Raw genomic sequence first — 17,903 nt, forward strand, 5'->3', positions numbered from 1 at the left:
GGGAACGGTATGCAAAACTATATCTTAACTACAAACTAGGAAGGTCTTAACCTTAAATTTGAATGATTTTAGCAATGATTTCTTCTGCATGGTGGGATTAATTATAATTGTTCTCTTTTGTTATATTTTTAATGTTACGCATTTTCTCTACTGAGCATGTATGTTCTTATAGTCATATTAAAACAACTTTAAAATATGGGAGTGCACAACTCTCAGCAAGCTCCAGATGTGCTCTGATCAGTGATCCCAGGTTAGAGGGAATTCTTTAACCTCAACACCTCGTGTTATCAATTCAGGCTAAGTTCGTTTTTATTCTTCCTTGAAAGAAAAGCATGGGTTGGAGCCAGCTGTGCTAGCTAGGCAGTGTCCTGCATCTTCAGCCTGAAGTTGATTGGTGCTAAGATCAAAAGCCCTCGGAGGCCCCATTTGTGGGGGACTCATTAACCGGGAAGAAGTTCTGAGCAGATGTGACATCCTTGAAAAAAAATGAGCCAGATGGCAGCCAGAGCTGGGCCCAGCACCTGGGCAGCTTGTAAAATGGGCTTTGGAAAGAGTGGTTTCATGAGTGCTTTCCAATGCACCCTTTTCTTTTTCAGGCTGGGGATTGCAAGAGTGGGAAGAGGAAGAAATGGGAGAAAACATGAGATAAGTCACTGAGATGTTTTCGAAGATAGCCTCATCTCAGAACTTATCCATGATGTTAGGGAGAGTGACAGAAGTACTCAGAGGGCTTTCGTACCTTCCCCAAGTGGAATGGTTTGAAGAAAGATTTAGTATTCTTTGCTAAGGTGCCAGAGCCATCTAGAAATATGGTTTCCTGGTGTTGTGTTAATAAATCTGACTCTAAGGAGTTCACAGGATTGGGGATACCTTTGGAAAGAGATAATTATGAAAGAATGTGACATGTGCAATAGTGAAAGCCCAAACCTTGTATGGAAATAATTCAAAAGAGGAAATTACATAGATACTTTACTTCAGATGCCCTTGATGTATAAATAGACCCTTACCAGGCGAGCATAACAGAGTCCACTGGGAAATGACATGAAATGCAATGAATACAAGAAGAGAGAGCTTAGTAGGTGAAGCTTTACTACTTTCAAGATACTAAGGCTGTGTTCTTGGGTTCCCAAGACTTGGAAAAAAAAGAAAAAGTGAGGTTCCTAAACATCAGTTGTATGAATGAAGGCCAACTCCTTACTTCCAAACTGGACTGTTTTGATGAAATACATTTTTTCAGTGTATGTACAGAACAGCTAACGTGTCTAACAGACAATAGATTTGCAAAATAAGCAAGAGCACTTGCTCATGTTTGAGCATATGGGATTATTTGAAATACTTGCTTCATAGTTGTCATGCTTGTCACTGTGTTGAAAATTGTAGGTGTTGCATTTTGGACGTCATTTTTCATGATTGCCTTGGGTTGACTTGGAAGAGAAGCACTTTTTGCATGTAACTGGATCGGTTATTGTCCTTTGGGGCCAATTTTTATTTATATTTTCAAATTAAGAGCTTCCTGCAATATTGGCTTAAAGATACAGGCAAGTACTAAATAAAATCATAATTTTGTCTGAACTGAGTTGCTGCACCAATTAGGTTGCAAAGCTCATTCTTTGTGAGAGTTGGGAATAACCTGTCAATATCATTTGCCTAGGGGTTCATGGTTCATATTTCAAAGCTTCCTTTAATTAGAAGAAGAATAGAGAACAGCTGGAAGCGACCTGGCGCTTCCAAGCTGATGATATTGGGGGCCTGAGCTGAAGAACAGGCTTGTCCTGTGGTGGCAGTGTTGGTTCGCCGTGAGCCAGCGTACTTGGAGCTGGTTTTTCCTAAAGAGGTTCTGCGTTGTTGCTGATCTTCCTTGGGACTCTGGGCACATACCTATGGTATGACTGGCTTCTGACAAAGCCAACTTCTTTACCAAGGGGTAGACTAAAATTAACTGGGTTTAGACAGAACTCCTCCCAGAATTTCATACATTGACCCCCTTGGTCCTGTGGGTGTCCGTACCTAGTGGTTCCATGTCTTCCTCTGTACAGACCTCTCAGCCCACCTTCCAGGTCCTCAGGCTCCTTCTGCTCTCTCTAGCCCCTTCCACATCCGCCTGGAAACTGACCGCCTAAGTCTCTAGCACCTTCCTGTGCCTCCCTCCTCGCCAGGGTCAACTGCATCTACCGTGTTTCCCCGAAAACAAGACCTAACCGGAAAATAAGCCCCAGCGTGACTTTTCAGGATGACATCCCCTGAGCATAAGCCCTAATGCGTCTTTTGGAGCAAAAATTAATAGAAGACCCGGTCTTATTTTCGGGGAAACACGGTACTTATCTTCTCGACCTCTGCGGTTTCCCTCTTGCTCAGCAAACCCTCCCCTCTCGTGCCTGGTTTACCCTGTCATGTGGCAGTCTAGTCCTTTAGTAACAGGAGACCAGAACACATGGGTTATCTGTGGATCTGGGAGCAGAAAGAGCAGAGGCAGTAAGGGCATCAAATGTTAACCATTTGATAAAATATAGATTTACTCTCTACCAACGGCAGTGAAATTGGTCCTCCCATTGAGAATACCAGAAACTTTTTGTCTTCCTCCAAGGTAGAATTAATTATTTGCGTGTGAAATGGATGTGTGTTTCAGAATTAGGAGAGGTTTACTTATGCATCATATCTGAAAACCAAGAAAAATGTGATGATAGGCCAGAAGCTCCCCTTTTTTACTGGTAAAGAATCTGTTCCCCACTTTGCATCATGGAAGAATATCCTACCATTGGCCCAGCAGTGTTTTGCCACCCTACTGCCAGAGGACATGCTTGGCAGGGATGAGACGAGGATTTTGGCATTTTCGTTTTTCCTTTTGGCATGATTTTTTTGTCAGCCTGCAATTCTGGAATGCATTTCCATGGTATATTTGGAAAATTTGAGCTGGCAAGATGGTAAACTTTCAGAATTTCACCACCTATTCCCTTTGAAGGCGCTCAGAATTATAAGCGATGCAGCATATCCGACCTTGCTCTTCTGTCCCCATGTTCTTCTTAGGTCAGCCCATTCCATCTGGCCAAGTCCATCACGCCCCAGGGACTTCCAAACCTTCAGTCTCCAACCCTAGGAATGCAAATCATGGTCACCTGTCAGAGGTCAGTGCTCTGGAAGAAGGAAGGAGAAATGCATGGGTTGGAGATAAGTTGGCATTTTGCCTATCTGGTTTTATTTGATTGCATAGGTTTTGCTTATATTTTAGGTATTTTATGGGAAATACAAAAATAGCCAGGGCCAGGGAAATAAACTTCTTTATATTAATGCCTCATAGATATGAGTTATAAAATACAACTTAGCCTTAGCATGCTATCAGAACAATCTTGCCTTCTCCAGACTCTTTGCTTATGGGAGCTCTGAGGCCCAGATGTAGTGTGCTGCTTCTGGTGTTTTTCAAACAGATAGCTGAGTTTGAATCCTGAGACCACCACTCACTGGATGGTGACTCTAGATATACTACTTATTGCCATGGGTCCTAATTTCTCTTTTTGGAAAATGGGCGTTGTTACGATATTGACCCACTGTAAGCACTGTATAGACGTTTGCTATTGTTTTTCGTATCCTCCCACAGATAGCAAGGTTATGCCACATACAGCTTAGCATCTTGGGTCCTAAGGATATTAAGCCTAGTGACATTATACTGGGCTTTGTAAGTTCTGCTTATCAGGAGGACGAGGAAAAGAGAAGCAGCTGTCTGTATGTCGGGATTTTTCTATGAAATATTAAAATGATTATCCTCTCCTAATTCTGAAACACATATCCCCCCCCCCTTGGGGATAAAAAGATATGTAAAATTTAACATGACCGTATTTAGTTGAGGCTTTGCATGTGTTTTGGTTTTAAAATGCACCATGTGAAAAATCAGAGATAACTATACACTGCTTATAGAGAAATAGCTCTCCAATGTCTCTGGAATAAAATGAAGTATTGGACCGAGCCAAGAGTAATTACACTTTTGACCTAGTAGGACAGTGTTCCTACTTCTGACCTCACACCCTTGGGAGATGTGGTTTGGTCCAGTGTATGTTGGGCCTTTTTCTGTAAGACAGGGGTGGAAGTGAAGTCTCTGTGTGTGTGTGTGTGTGTGTGTGTGTGTGTGTGTGTGTGTGCGCGCTCATCTTGGAACATATGGGCAGGATAGCATGCCTTAAGATGGCTAAGGCGTAACTGGAGGTGAGCCTCCTGTAAGACACACCCTACTTGTTCAGAATTTTCTTGAAGCTAATGACCTCCCTCTTAAGAATGAATCAACCAAAAAGAAATGGGGCTCAAAGAAACAGAAGCGGGGCCATTTCATGAACTAAGGGTGTCATTACAATCATATTCGTTGTCAGCAATGAACGTGCATCCTGATGAAAGGGATGCCCAGATGGTGGAAGTAATCCGTCCGGGACCAAGAGTTGGAAAATGGAAGGATTTGCTCTCAGTGCCCCGTCTCTATAACCTACTGAATGGAATCCCCTTTAGCCCTTCTTAAAAGCTTAATATGAATGGTGCTCATTTTAGATAAGACCTGTTGGTAGATGAAGGAGAATTTAGACAGCTGGTTTAGAAATCATTCTGCAGCACCATTATACTTCCTGATCCAAAAATACATATCACCTAACAGAATTCATTTTTGATTTGTGAATTTATTTAAAAAGTTTTACAAAGGTATATAGGTATATGAATTACATCAGATTTGGTAACAGTGTATTTAATAAATCATGTTTATGGAAAGGAATAGAATTTGATTAGCTTGACTCTGTCCCTAAGAAAATGCAGGATAAATGGTACCAGCAGAGCAAAGAGTATAGGCTGCAATGTGGGGGATGAAATGGAGAGAGATTTCTTCTGATCTGTATTCAGATGCCCAGGGTGATTGTTTTTCCTTGAATTTCCCAGGTACTTGATGCTGTGATTGCCCTCTCCTGTCTGTGGACAGCACATAACAAATCTGACTGTGTTAATCTGACCCTCCCAATACTACATTTTGAGCCTGTAGAATGCAAGTCTATTAGATGTATGCTTCATACCAGTTCTTGGGGGCTTGACAAACAGTAATTCAAATATCAAGCCAATAAAATCCAGGTTTTCCTTTTTTTGTATATGCTCTTTTCATTGCACCGTCTAAAAAGGAAGGTCTATCTAATAATGGCTGACTTAACTAACCCGGTCTGTGATCTCAGTAACAAAACCACTAGATAAGATTCCATGGGAAACTTCCTGGGAAGATTCTCCAAATACTCTGTAGCTATTTGGGATAAAGTGACCCCTCTGTACATATAGATGAAACTGCTTAGTTTTCAGAACTAGAACTGTGACTAGCTAGGTGAACCAAAGAACTTTCTTGTCAGCTTTTGAATACATAAAGGCGGTGGGGGGAGGGCAAGGAGGGGTGAAGGGGGCCCAGACTGAAAGCGAAAGAAATTCTCTGCCTACCTACCGTGCAATGCTGTCTTAAAAATGAACTTTCTATGAGAAAAATATCTGAAGAAGATTTATGACATTTCATAGGGTCCACAATAATACATGACCTACATATCGTATTGTTGGCAAGTCTGATAACATCTCCAACTACTTGGTGAATCTCGTTTTAAGGACCCTGCGTGTTCTTTCTTTGTGTGCATAGCTAGTGAGCTGTAAACTGTGCTCTGGTATTCACCCTCAACTCGAGAATTTGTAGTTAGTCAAAGGAAGGTGACCTTTTTCTGACGTCGAAGGGTCTTTGGGGAATGGCGTGGAATAGTGAGCCCTCCCCATTCTCAAAAACAAAACAAAACAACAAAAAAACTTTTCTCCATTTTATGCATTAAAGATTAATTTAGGGTTAGTCTTCTTTTATACACACATCTCTTAGTGATTCTCAAACTGTGCTGTGTATAAGGATGCCCTGGAGAGCTTGGGAAAATGTTCCTAGACTCCACTCCCTGAGATTCTTGTTTAGGAGAGAAGCGATAGGACCCCAGAAATCTGCATTTCGATGAGAATTGCAAATGATTCTGATACACGTGGTCCCTGTCAATCACACTTAGAGAAATGGGAGCTGGAATCACTTGGTTCAAATCCCAGCTCTGCCACTTTTTATCTTTATAGCTTTGGCCAAGCTAATTAACCTCCTTATGCCTCAGTTTCCTCATTCTGTATACAAAGGATAGTAATAACACCTCACAGGGTTGTTGTGAGGATTAAATTGATTAATCCAAATGAAGTGCTTACATCACTACATGGACTGTTAATCACTCAGTAAATGTTAGCTGGATCAGTCCAACAAGTGTGTGGATGCCTTGAAATAGATTATTTCAATCAGATTGACATCCTGTTCGTATATTGTTGAGATCAGCTGAGGGACATTTTGAGTTATGTTGGGGAAGGGGGTGTCAATGGCTGGCTCGTCCTTGCTTGTAGAATAACAACCAAACTCCTTAATGTAGTCTCTAGGACCCTGCAGATCTGGCCTCTGCTTTCTCTCTAAGCTCGTCGCACGCTGTCCTTTCAAGCATTCTCACTGTCATCAGCCACACTGCGCTCTTGCAAGTTTTCAAAGAAGCCACACTCCTAGCACATGGCCTTTGCAGGTATCACCCCGTATGCCTCGGACACCATTCTCCTCACTTTGAATTCATTCACTTTCACCTTTTCTTTAGCTCGTAGCTCAAATGTCACTGTGTCCAAGATACTTTCCTACACCTCATTAAGTCTTTTTGTTATTTGTGCTCATGACATGTAGCTGTCCCTCTAACCCGTTTATCAGTTATACTTTAATATGTTTGTCTCCTCTACCAGAGCCGTGCTATTAAACAGAAACTGTGTTAATTTGTTTTGTCTCTAGCACAGTGTTTGTCATATAAACACTCACTAAATATCTGTGGCTAACAAAACAAATTTTGGTTGAGGGAAGACCTGGTTGGAATGACATGTGTCTCCATAGAAACAGTGGTGATTTGGACAGTCTCAGGAAGATGAACAGGCAAAAGGTACGGGCCCCAGAAATGAGCAGAGTAAGCGGGAGAGATTGCAGATGTTCCAGAAATATGATAGAGAAACCCTGACATATCCCTGACATACCCATGGCCCTCGAGGGTAGAGATAGTCTGGACAGAGCTGAGAAAGACGGCCAGTGTTGGATTTGGGTGCCTGAGAGGCAGAACTTGGGTGAGCTTCTTCCCAAGCACAAAAGGGCACAAAGAGACAAAATGGAAAACCAGGATTCAGATTCTTGAAAGAGCAAATCCAATATCAAGACCATCGGGCCAGAGGTGAGCACTTGGAGATGGATGGAAATGCGGTTTTGACTGAGAGTCATTTAGGAGTAAAGGAGACCCCAGACTACTGTTGACTGTTGGACAGCGGGTGTGTGGATAAATGGATGGTTCACCTCAGCTTCACGAGCCGGAGGCGTGCCAAGAGCAGGCCTCAGCCCCCAGGCGCCTGGTCTGTGTCATCAATGGCTTGTGGGCACCAGGCTTGCAGAGACGGTTAGGAAAGAGAAGGTTCGCCTTGGGATTCATGACAATGGGACAGAGCATAATTCTTTTTGCTCTGCCTTGAGTCAGAATCATAGCCTTCTTTGACACTTGCCATTTTCAGCCAATCTCGGTAGAACGGAGGGCTTCCCACAGACCCACGAGTGTCTTCGCCACCATCGGGATCCCTGCCCTGGCACTGATCAGGCCATGCTGCCATTCATTGCTCAGTGGCGGCCCCTGCTGTTAAACAGGAAGATAGCAGCGCATCCAGAGTTGGTGACATTAACTCCGGTCGTGCAATCAGGAGAATTTGGGGCAAGCAGGGGAGGAGTGGAAGCTCATGTAACCGGGCTGAGGAAATGCCCAGGGAGATCCCCAGTGTTCTGACTGCCTTGGTGAGGTGCTCGCGTAGAGAAGAAACTGGGCCTAAATACTTTTGTGCTTAAACATCTTCCACAAGCCTCCTGGTTTAATTACTTCATTCCAGAGGTTTGCTGGGAACCACCACAATGCCCTCTGAGAAATGCCAGTGCAAATTTTTATTTGGGGGCTTTCAGAGCTGCCAGATGACAAATATTTTAAAAGGTACCCCATTTATTTTTAGGTGAACTTACAGGAAGGTTTAGTTAGGGGTGGAGGCACCAGAGGGGCTGTTGACTTACATCCTGAGCAGGAATTTATCGGCGTATGGATCCTCCCGTGGGACCCTGCTGGGGTTGCACCTTTGCATGCACTCTTGCATGCATGCATTTCTGGGCATGAGAGCATGCCTGGTGTGTGTGCGCTCTGTGTACACAGGGAGGTGGTGACGTGGTATTTTTGGACAAAAACTGTGTGTGAAGAGAAGGAGGGAGAAAGCAAACTTGCAATCAAATAGAAGTAGGGAGGGGGAGAGATGAGATTGCAGTTGATTATGGGTCTGGCAGCAGATGTTCTACACGAATCCCACTCCCTGCAGCCAGTCTGTTTCCGTGGTAACAGAATCAGTAATTATTGGGCCTGGCGCTCCCTCCTCCTTGCTCCCAACAAGGTAGAGGCTGATGAATTTGAACTATCGCCAGCCCATCACCAGCTCTTTCTTTTTCTTCTTCTTCTTCCTCTTTTTCTTTTTCCTTTTTCAGTTCTTTATAAAGAAAAGTGAGGGTTTTGAGACGTACCAGGAAGAGGCGGCATATGTTTATTGATGAATGAGCATTAGACACGAACGATGAGATGAAGTCATATTTTTCTCTTGTGATAGTATCAGAGAAAAGCTCTTCCTAGAAAAACCGATGATCTCGGAAGATGTTAAATAAATGAGCAGGAGTTTCCCTGAAATGGAAGTTCCTTTTGATTGGCTGATCTGCCTGCGATGCCTGCCAATCGGAGCACCCCTGGGCTCCAGCTCCATAAACATAAGCAAAGCTACATGCTTATTCTTCTGGACTTGAAGTGTAGACCATTCAAAGGTGTGCGGCCGGTCTCCATTCACATGGCTCAACTGGAAACCGATTTCATGAACAAGCTTCCTCAGGAACCATCTGGTATTCTAGCACATTGTTCTTCTGGGGGACGGCTCTAAGTCATTTGGTGGTGACAGCAGCTTAGAAGCAGTATTTGTAGTTGGGAAAGATGGACTTACGGGAGCTTGGTGAGTAAACCTCCGTCTTACATATCTGTCCGCTGGTGTTAGCAGCCTGAGCTCAAATGTAGCTTTGTCCTATTGTCTGCTGAAGAAACTGTGAATTGGAGCAGATGCATGGAAGGGTCGGCATTCTAAGGGACCCGTGATGTTTGAGCTTCTGTATTTCAAAGGCTGCATGAGCTGCTTGGGTACGGTCGGATCTGCAGAACTGGGTATTATACTAGGACATTGATTTGTTTAGTTGGGATTATTGTGAGGCGCGGAGTTTTGCTTTATCTCCCTGGGTACGGATCCATTTCAAAAGAAGATGCTTGAAAACTAAATTATTAAGAGTCAACCCTGTGCATTTCTGGGAAGAAAGAGAAAGGTGCAGGCACACAGCCGAGCCTTGAGCTGCTCGATTGTGTTGCTGGCATTTGCATTGTGAAGAGAGATGTTATTACAATGGTCTGTCACACACTTCTTCAGACCCCCAGCCGCAGAAGGAAGAGTCTCTTCTGTGTGCGCTGCTGTTCTCAGCTCGGGGAGTGTGCCACCGAGCTAGGTCGTGCCCCTTCCTTGTTTCGCGAAACCCGTCTCCAAATTAAAATATGCTCTCTCTCTTAAAAAAAAAAAAAAATGAATTGCAAAGATGAGTTGAACTATATTCAGAGATATCTTAGCTGTCAAAAACCATGCTTTAAAATGACTCTGTTTTGCATCCTTTTAAAACCTCTGAAACCCCGAGAACGTTTGCAAAGTTATATTCGAGGATTGGCTCTTTGCCAGGGAAGGGATGCTCTGAGCTATCGCTCTGCTCTCGGGGGTTTAATTCTCTGACACTGGTGATGAAATTTTCAATTTTGTTGGGTGGAAGCAAGAAGAATAAGAAAGCAGGGCTGTACACCGGCGATGGAGGGGTAACGTGTGGAAGGAGGAAGGAGGAGCTCTGTGCCTTGAGGGACCCTTCTAGCTGCAAAGTTAAAAATATCTGTGGCAAGACAGAACTCGAGCACAGTGTAGGATTCCAGGGGAACGACAGTCCTTCTGAACATGGAGAAGAACGGCGCTACCTTTGATTTGGATGCAGGGAGCAGGGGCTGAACCTAGAGCTCCCATCTCTGCCTGAGAGCCTCTCCCCAACATCTTTATGTGCTGATCCTGAGGCTTCCCCACTGCGAAATGTTTGTTTTGTTTTGTTTTGTTTTGTTTTGTTTTGTTTTGAATGTGATTCCCTATCGTATGTGCCGGGATGACTGACAGCACACTTGATGTCTCCCATTTACAGCCCACTTGGGCTCCCATAGCAGACAGAAGAAAAACGAAAAAAGCATTATCGTCTGGTTTATAAATAAATGCATGTGCAGTACTGGTACAGGGACATCGTATTGGCTTGTCCTTTAAAACGATGTCCTTTTGACGGAAGAGAGTGTCGTGGGTCTTCATGAGGGAACTCTAGACTAGAATCCGCCGTGTCCTAAGTAGGACCTGTGATGGTTGGGTCAAGAAACGGAAGAGCAAGGAAGGTTTCACCCAGAGGAGACTTGAAAGCAGGGCAAAGGTGAACGGGTGCCTGGAAGAGACCTCCGAGTCTTGTGAGCAGTGAGAAGGTGGGGCTGCTACCCCAGGAGGAGGTGCAGCGTTTCCTAACTGGGGGGACAGTGCACAACGTACAGGGAACCTGGACACCTGACCTGGTCAGTGACCCGTTTGGTAGCTGAAGGCCTCTCCAGAAATGCTAGCTGCCCTCTGATCCCAAGGCCTCACGATGGTATGCTAAATTGAGAATTCCACCAGACTGTAGGCAAGTGTGTACATGGGAACTCTCCCTCCTGTGTCTCACTGCTCAGTTCGCTTTGGTACACGCGCAATTTTGAGGAACTCTTGTGTCTGGTGGATGCACATTAAGTGGCAGTCATCTAATTAGAATGATCCTCCACTCTTTTCTGGTCTCTTCTCTCCCCCATTAGTGTCGCTTTACATGAGTGAAGTGCTGGCACCTGTTGGCAAGAATGAGAGAAAAAGCAGCCTTTTATAGAAACACTAAAAATGCAAAAAAAAAAAAAAAATTAAGAGTGGTTATTCACCTATTTTTGGATCATGGAAGTCTAAGAATTTGCAATTCTCCCCTGGGCCTAAGAAAATACCTGTATGCATAATCACGTAACACTTTGACGACAGCCCACTTCAGGGTCAAGGAGGATCTCTGTCCGGGGAGAGTGGCCAAGCGTTTATTATGCCCTCGAGTTTATTATTTCCTTTTGTTGCAAGTGGGTTTCCCTGAATTCTGCCACGGCCCCGTGGCTGTGACCTGTGGCCCCGAGCTGGAGCTAAGCTCCTGAATGAGACCCTGGGCATTCTCACTTAAGGCTCTCATTAAGAAGTCTTGGAAGTAATTCTAGAACATGGTGATTTTCTCCCTCCTGAGCCTCAAGGGGTGGTAAACTAGAGCGATGGGACTTGAAATGTTTTTTCGGGTAACAGCACCCTTGTTCCGTCTGCTCCTGAGGGAGCAGGCTTCTTCCCTCGCCTCCTCCTGGCATCTCTAGGATGTGGGGCAATACCAGAAAGATAAATGGAAAGACCGAGAAAAATGAATTCCCTTAGATTTTTCAAGCAACCGTCCGAGTTCCCCACTATAACTCAAGGTGAATGTAAATAAGTTGAATCGAATCCCTGAAATTCAGCACTGAACGTTAGAATGATCCAATCCCTCAGTTCTCCCAGTAATCGGAATAAAGTTAGTCACAACAGCAATAGCTAGCCTGCCTTGAGCATTTACTGTGTACCAGGCACCTTTCAATACATTTTAGGTAGCTGCAGTAACTCACTGATTGATGGTTTACAGCAGCCCAGCAGGCCTATTTTTATACCTATTTTCTAGATGAGGAAATTGAGTCACCACAATATAAAGGAACGCGCCCATGCTTACCCATATCCATCTAGGAACTGGCAAGTGCTTGGTGTTTTCACACATGCTGATTTACTCGTGTGCTGTCTTCGTGGATGAGAGGAGTGTGAGTGGGGGAGAAGGAGGTCTCCTCCGCTCGCTGTCTGGTAGTCAGGCCACAGGGAGATGAATTAAACAGTCATGGCAATAAGTCAAATTCCAAAGGCATTTTGGGGTAGTTTGGTGACTTGTTAATAATGTCATTTAGGAAAAGAAGTCTGAGCTAAGGAAACGCTTGTCACCAAAATGCCCCATTTGTTACTGCCCTTGTGTTACTGCATGACACGCACCCTTATTCCGCAGAGTGTTTATTTGACTGGTAGGAACTGAGGCAGTGTCTATATGACATAGCACCTCCTGGGCCATCTGTGAGAGCTCCATGGCTACCCTTTGCTTGCATTTGCCAGGAAGGATTTGCAGTTGCCATAGCAATGGTGAGGGTCCTGCAGGGCCAAGAACAACAGGGCAGCCGGTTTGGGGATGTGCGTGACCCGCCATGGCTGTGGGAATCACCAGGGCCACCAAGCTTTCTGCAGACCTTGTGAACACGAGAGACTGGCCCGGCTCATAAAAAGATCCCAGGTAGTGACAGTGACCATACATGGATGGAGTGGCTGAAGACGCAGGAGATCAGGCCTGGAAATCATCAAGTGATGTTTTCAAACCGTGCCCCTCAGAGTTGGGATAATGTGGAGCCGGAGGTGGGGTGGGGCTGGGGAGAGCATGTGAATTCTTCCCTTCTATTTCACCTAAGCATCTCCGTTTCTGTCTGTTTTATACACTGGCATTCCCACCGAAAGCTTATAAATGAAATATGAAAGAGAAAGAGTTAGACTGCTAAAAGGAAAAACGACTGATCTCCTCAAGATGTCCAGTTTCACAGACCAGAACCTACACCAGGTCACATAGCTAGGGAAGGGACTCTGTCGGGTCTTAGGAGTAGGTTTTAAAACTGGGTTATGAGCTACGCGTGCCTAACATTACACACTTTCTGCTATGACCCGAGGTATGGGTATGCATAGAAGACCATTTTAATAACTATTCAAAGAAAAAGGTCCTACAGGAACAAGATGGTACATCTCTTTCTGGACCAGCACTGTCTAGAAATATACTGCAAGTTATGTACATAATTTCAGGTTTTCACTAATTACATTAAAAAAGTTAAAAAAAACCACAGATTTGTGAATTTTAATAATCTATAGTATTTACCCCAGTCTGTCCTAAATCTCATCATCTCAATTCTCAACTACAAAATTATTAACAAAATATTTATATTCAGTTTTTCATGTTAAGTCTTCGAAGTCTGATGTTATTTTACACTTACAGCGTGACTCAGTTTGGAGACTGGATTTTCACAGGAAATCTGTATTTAGATTTCATAAAATTTATTGTTAAAAACAATAGATTCATGTATGCAGGTCATTCCGAGCATACTTAAAAGTTTTCTAAGAATCAAAGTGAGTGTCCATTTTTAAATTTAAATTAGCTAAAATTAAATGAAATTGAAAGCCCGGTTGTGCAGTCACGCTGGCCACGTGTTTCAAGGCCGTAGCCACCTGTGGTTCGTGCTGCCCGACTGGACAGCACAGTACTGGACTCTCAGTGAACGTGCCTACACACTAGGCCAGTTACTTCTGTCACTTCATCATCATGCCATGGTGCCTTCATCTCTTTGATCTCCGTGAGGTTCCTGGGAGATGTACTCTGGTAACAGAGAGAGAAACCGAACATTAGTGTTCACAAATGTGTGCCTTCCCTTTAGCCATGGTGCACAGCAAACACACCACGAAAGTCAATCTTGGGTTCTCCGTGACGATTTGGCCTGGTGGGATGAAGAGGTGTGGCTTTCCCATTGTAGACAGTCAACACTCACCCTCTGTGTGTTGAGTCCCCAGCTATCTTGGTCCTGCCACCTCCCTCAACTCAGCATGTTCGGGGAACATGGGTTTTATTTTAAAAACAAGCTTAGAAAACCACGATTGAGAAAGTAACTCAGCCCCAGATATTTTTTTATGAAGACAAGTATAAATTGAAGTGAAGGGATGATTTCATGGCTGTCATGTTGTTCCATTCTGCAAAGTTTGTTGAGCTAGAAAATATTGACTAAGTCGTACTTCCAGTTAATTTGGTCTTAAAATTTTTACCTTCAACATGAGATATTATCTTATGTATCTACTCACCCAAAGTTTTTTATTTTTTTAAAGTATAACCAACCATGAAAATATAATCAGCCTCTTCAATAACTAGATTAAAATCATGCTGCAAAGTCTTCTCGGAGGCATCGGGTCCTAACACTGACATTTCAACCAAATCTGCAAGTGGAAAAATAAAGCTAAGTACAAGCTTGGTGCCCCTAAGCCTTCTGTTAATAAAGAGCTCTTTTAGGAATTCCAAAAAACATTGAGAAAGGGAAAAAAAAGAATCCATAGAGTTCAGTACCATCACCTGGTATCAGGTATGGCTTCTGGTCAAACTCTACCCATTTCCAGCAAGTTGGACAAAATTCCCAAGGAGAAAGCCTAATGACTTAATCACTCCATAACGTTTGTTGGATTAAATTGTGTGGGCCCTTGCAACTTCTTTTCTCATCTTGTATCTTCTTTCTTTCCATGGTATGACTCAATCTTCTTTTCTGAGGCAACACTGGGAGACCAGATAGATTAATCCATAGGCAGGGTTGAGGGACTTTGTCAGTCTGCTGATGTTTGGCCAAGCTAAGGACGTCTAGCCAATCACGAGTGAGAAGAAGTGCTGTGGGATTCCAGGGAGTGCAGAGGTGCTGGGAAATGCTGTATATTCTATAAGTGAAATGATCCTTACAATAATTGTCTTTGCATTAGCACAGGACTTGGAAGTCCACAAATATGCTAGCTTATTTCAAGCCATCTGTGAGAATCTAAAAATCCAGGACGAGCAAAGTATTTGTGTAGATGACAGAGCGGTAACCTAGAATCTAAGGCCTTGGGTTATTGTCTCCAGTTTAGTAACTAAATTTTGCAAGTCACTAAACCTGTATGCTCCTCAGCATCTTTACATGGGCAAAGAGGAGTTTGGCCTTGGGGATTTGCAAAGTCATACGTGTGTCACACTTCCAAACAAGTTGTCCTCTAGCACCCATGCTCCATCAATCATACCAGTCTTTGGCTCTGTCACATACAGCCTGGGCATCCTTCTTAACACAGCATTAAGTCAGCCACTACCAAGCTGTCAGAACTGGTTTATAGCTGAACCTGACTGAGTATCCCTCTGTCCTTTCCTTAGCTCTGTGCCTTGTGCAAGACTTTGAAAAGGAACATACGGGGAATTATCATCAGTATGCAGGGTTTCGGGGATAAGGGAATGAAAGTTCTTTACTCACCCTCTGGCTCAGCTGTTCCGTGGAGGTGTTGCCATCTGACAGGAGGGCTGCATCCTGGCACTTTGGGAGCTCACTTTTCTTTTCCTTTGAGCTATAAGTGATGAGAGAGCTGTCAAGGAGAGCAGTTCCCTGGCATCATTCCCAGACCTGAAGCATAATGAAATAAAGTTTCGTCCTGACTTGGTTGGAATTATAGCTCCACATTTGAGATAGCATCTGGGCCATTTCTAACATTCACTTGCCGGCTTGGAATGAAGCAGCCATCAGCTAGTGGGACTCGGGCCTTCAGACTGGCAGCACATCAAGTTCATGAGTCCTTGGCTTGGGAGAAGTTATTTCTCACCAGAGCCAACCAGGCCACAGGTCCCAGCAGATGAGATGGAGCCCTCTCATGTCTCCTGGGCCAGCAATGTGAAATCGGCATTCAGAAACTATCATATACAAAGAGTGATATCAAAGCAGAACTGGTCTAAAAGCCACCCACACTGGTATTGTCCCTAGACCTAGATTACTTAATGTTCAGGGTTCAGTTCAGGCTTGGGCTCTGCGGGTGTTACCCTTCCAGCTTCAGAGAGCGGTGGGGATCAGGGGCTAAAAGTCCCTCTTCTAGATTCCATGAGCCAGACTCAAATGTCCCTGCAAAGTAGACCCAAGAACTTTTGCAAAGACCAGCTTGTGGGCGATCCCTCTGTCCTCTGTAAAATTTCCCAAGAACTAGGTAGGTGACTGCTTAATCTTTGTGAACCTTAGTTTCCTCGTCTGGGAAAATGGAAGTAATTGTGCATTTCTCACAGGGCTGCTGATGAGTGAAAAATCCCTGCTGTCACTGGACGCCACCCAGGGAGAAAAGAGCAGTGTATCTAGAACCAAGAGCCTGGGCTGAAGTCCCAGCTTCGCCACTAGTAAGGTTTAGGTCTTGCCATATACCTTTTCAATCTTAGTATTTTTTCCCTCATGGGTAAAATATGGATCATATCTATTCCATCTGATACGTAGAAATGTTTAGAGAACAAATGAATTAACATACCCCATGTACTTTGTGGATTGTAACATAAGGTGTTACTATTATTGTTGGAAATCTAATATCTCCTAACAACTCAGCCTTGTCTATTGAAGAGAAATAATTGGAAACATGTTTCTGGAGCTAGAATAGCAGAAGCTCCAGGATGGTGATGTATTATTTCCTGAGTTTGGAAGCCAGTCAAGATCAAACAATATTGTGCTTCTAGGCAGGCCTTGCCGCTTTCAGGAAGGCTGTGACCTGCCATAAATACTTGGTCTCTGCAGATGGCCTGTAAATCTTTCTGGATAGCCAAGCCTTAGCCATCCTGCCCCAATTTGGTCTTTCTTCTTCTTTGCCTTGAAAGATGTGCATACTTTTTGTTCCTCCATATGCAGGTTCCCAGCCACTTCTCCGTAGCTTTCTTTACTGCCCCTGTCCCATAAACCACGCACTTCACGCCCTGAATTATGTATTCCATCAAGAGCGGAGAAGGGTTGATTTCTTCCTTTGTTATATCTGGTTACCTATTTACTATAAACCCCTTGCATCCTGGATCTTAAAGAAACCTGAGTCCTGGGACGGCAAATAGATTCTGGTGACAACTTCGGTGCACTAATGGCGGCTGTCTAAGGGCTCTACATCTGGTCTCAATGGGCTCATAGGCAAGGAGGGAAGGGTAGCAGCATGAAGTTACCTTATTACAGGGGAAGAAAGTGAGGCTCAGGAAAATTAATGGACTTGCTGATATGTCTCTATTAACAAGGGGCAACATTCACATTCCCTCAATTTATTCAACAAGCACTATTTGCTGAATGCCTGCTGTGCATCAACTGTAGGCCTCGGCACTATTATGAACATAGATAATCTGTGAACATCTAGGATTAACCTGGAGATTTATTTTTCGTGCAATCCTTAGCTTCAAAGTTGGAATCAGCCAGAATATAGCAGCTACAATAAAAAAAAAATTTCCAACAAGACACAGTTACTTATATAATAGTCACTAATTTATTTGTGTGTTCTCTTCTGAGTCCATTTCCATGCCCATTATCTAAAGAATAAATATCCACTTTCAAAAAACGGGCTTTTGTAAGAGGTCTTTGAAAACAACTGGAAAGTAATTGCTGAAAACAAATTGGCCTATAACTGCCCTTGCCTTCGCCCTCCCTTCTCAGCCTGCTTCGTTCTATGGCTCCATTGGCACGGAATTGAAAATGAACACCGAAGAAAAACTGAACCATAGAAACAAACTCAAGAGCTGTGCACTATTCCAGTATTGCAAAGCAACCGAGAGGAAGCCTAAAGGAACCAAAAATGTTCCACTTTTAGCAAAACTGTTGCAAACTGTTAGAATTGTTAAGGGAGAAAGAGTTTATAATTGTGGTGGCAGAGACCTGTTGCAATCCCATGTCACCTCGGTGTACGTATAAATAGCAGTGGATAGGACCATCTCTTAGCCCTTCGTTTGAACACTACAGTAACTGTACAGTGATCACACCATCTGCGCGTGGCAGTCTGTCCCT

At 43.8% G+C, this 17,903-nt stretch overlaps 1 protein-coding gene across 7 annotated transcripts in view; it reads left to right on the forward strand.

Moving 5' to 3' along the window:
- Positions 1-17,903, forward strand: part of ELMO1 (engulfment and cell motility 1) — a 479,853-nt gene that overhangs the window by 348,272 nt on the left and 113,678 nt on the right. The window contains exon 1 of one of the 7 annotated variants that reach the window (XM_033088371.1): positions 8,872-9,099. The exons of the other annotated variants lie outside the window; for them this stretch is intronic. The gene's annotated coding sequence lies outside the window, so the exon portion shown is untranslated. Of the gene's footprint in view, positions 1-8,871; positions 9,100-17,903 lie in introns of those variants that run through there. 7 annotated transcript variants of the gene reach the window in all.

Source organism: Rhinolophus ferrumequinum, chromosome 20 (assembly GCF_004115265.2).
Source record: "Rhinolophus ferrumequinum isolate MPI-CBG mRhiFer1 chromosome 20, mRhiFer1_v1.p, whole genome shotgun sequence".
In the NCBI taxonomy this organism is placed as follows: Eukaryota; Metazoa; Chordata; class Mammalia; order Chiroptera; family Rhinolophidae; genus Rhinolophus; species Rhinolophus ferrumequinum.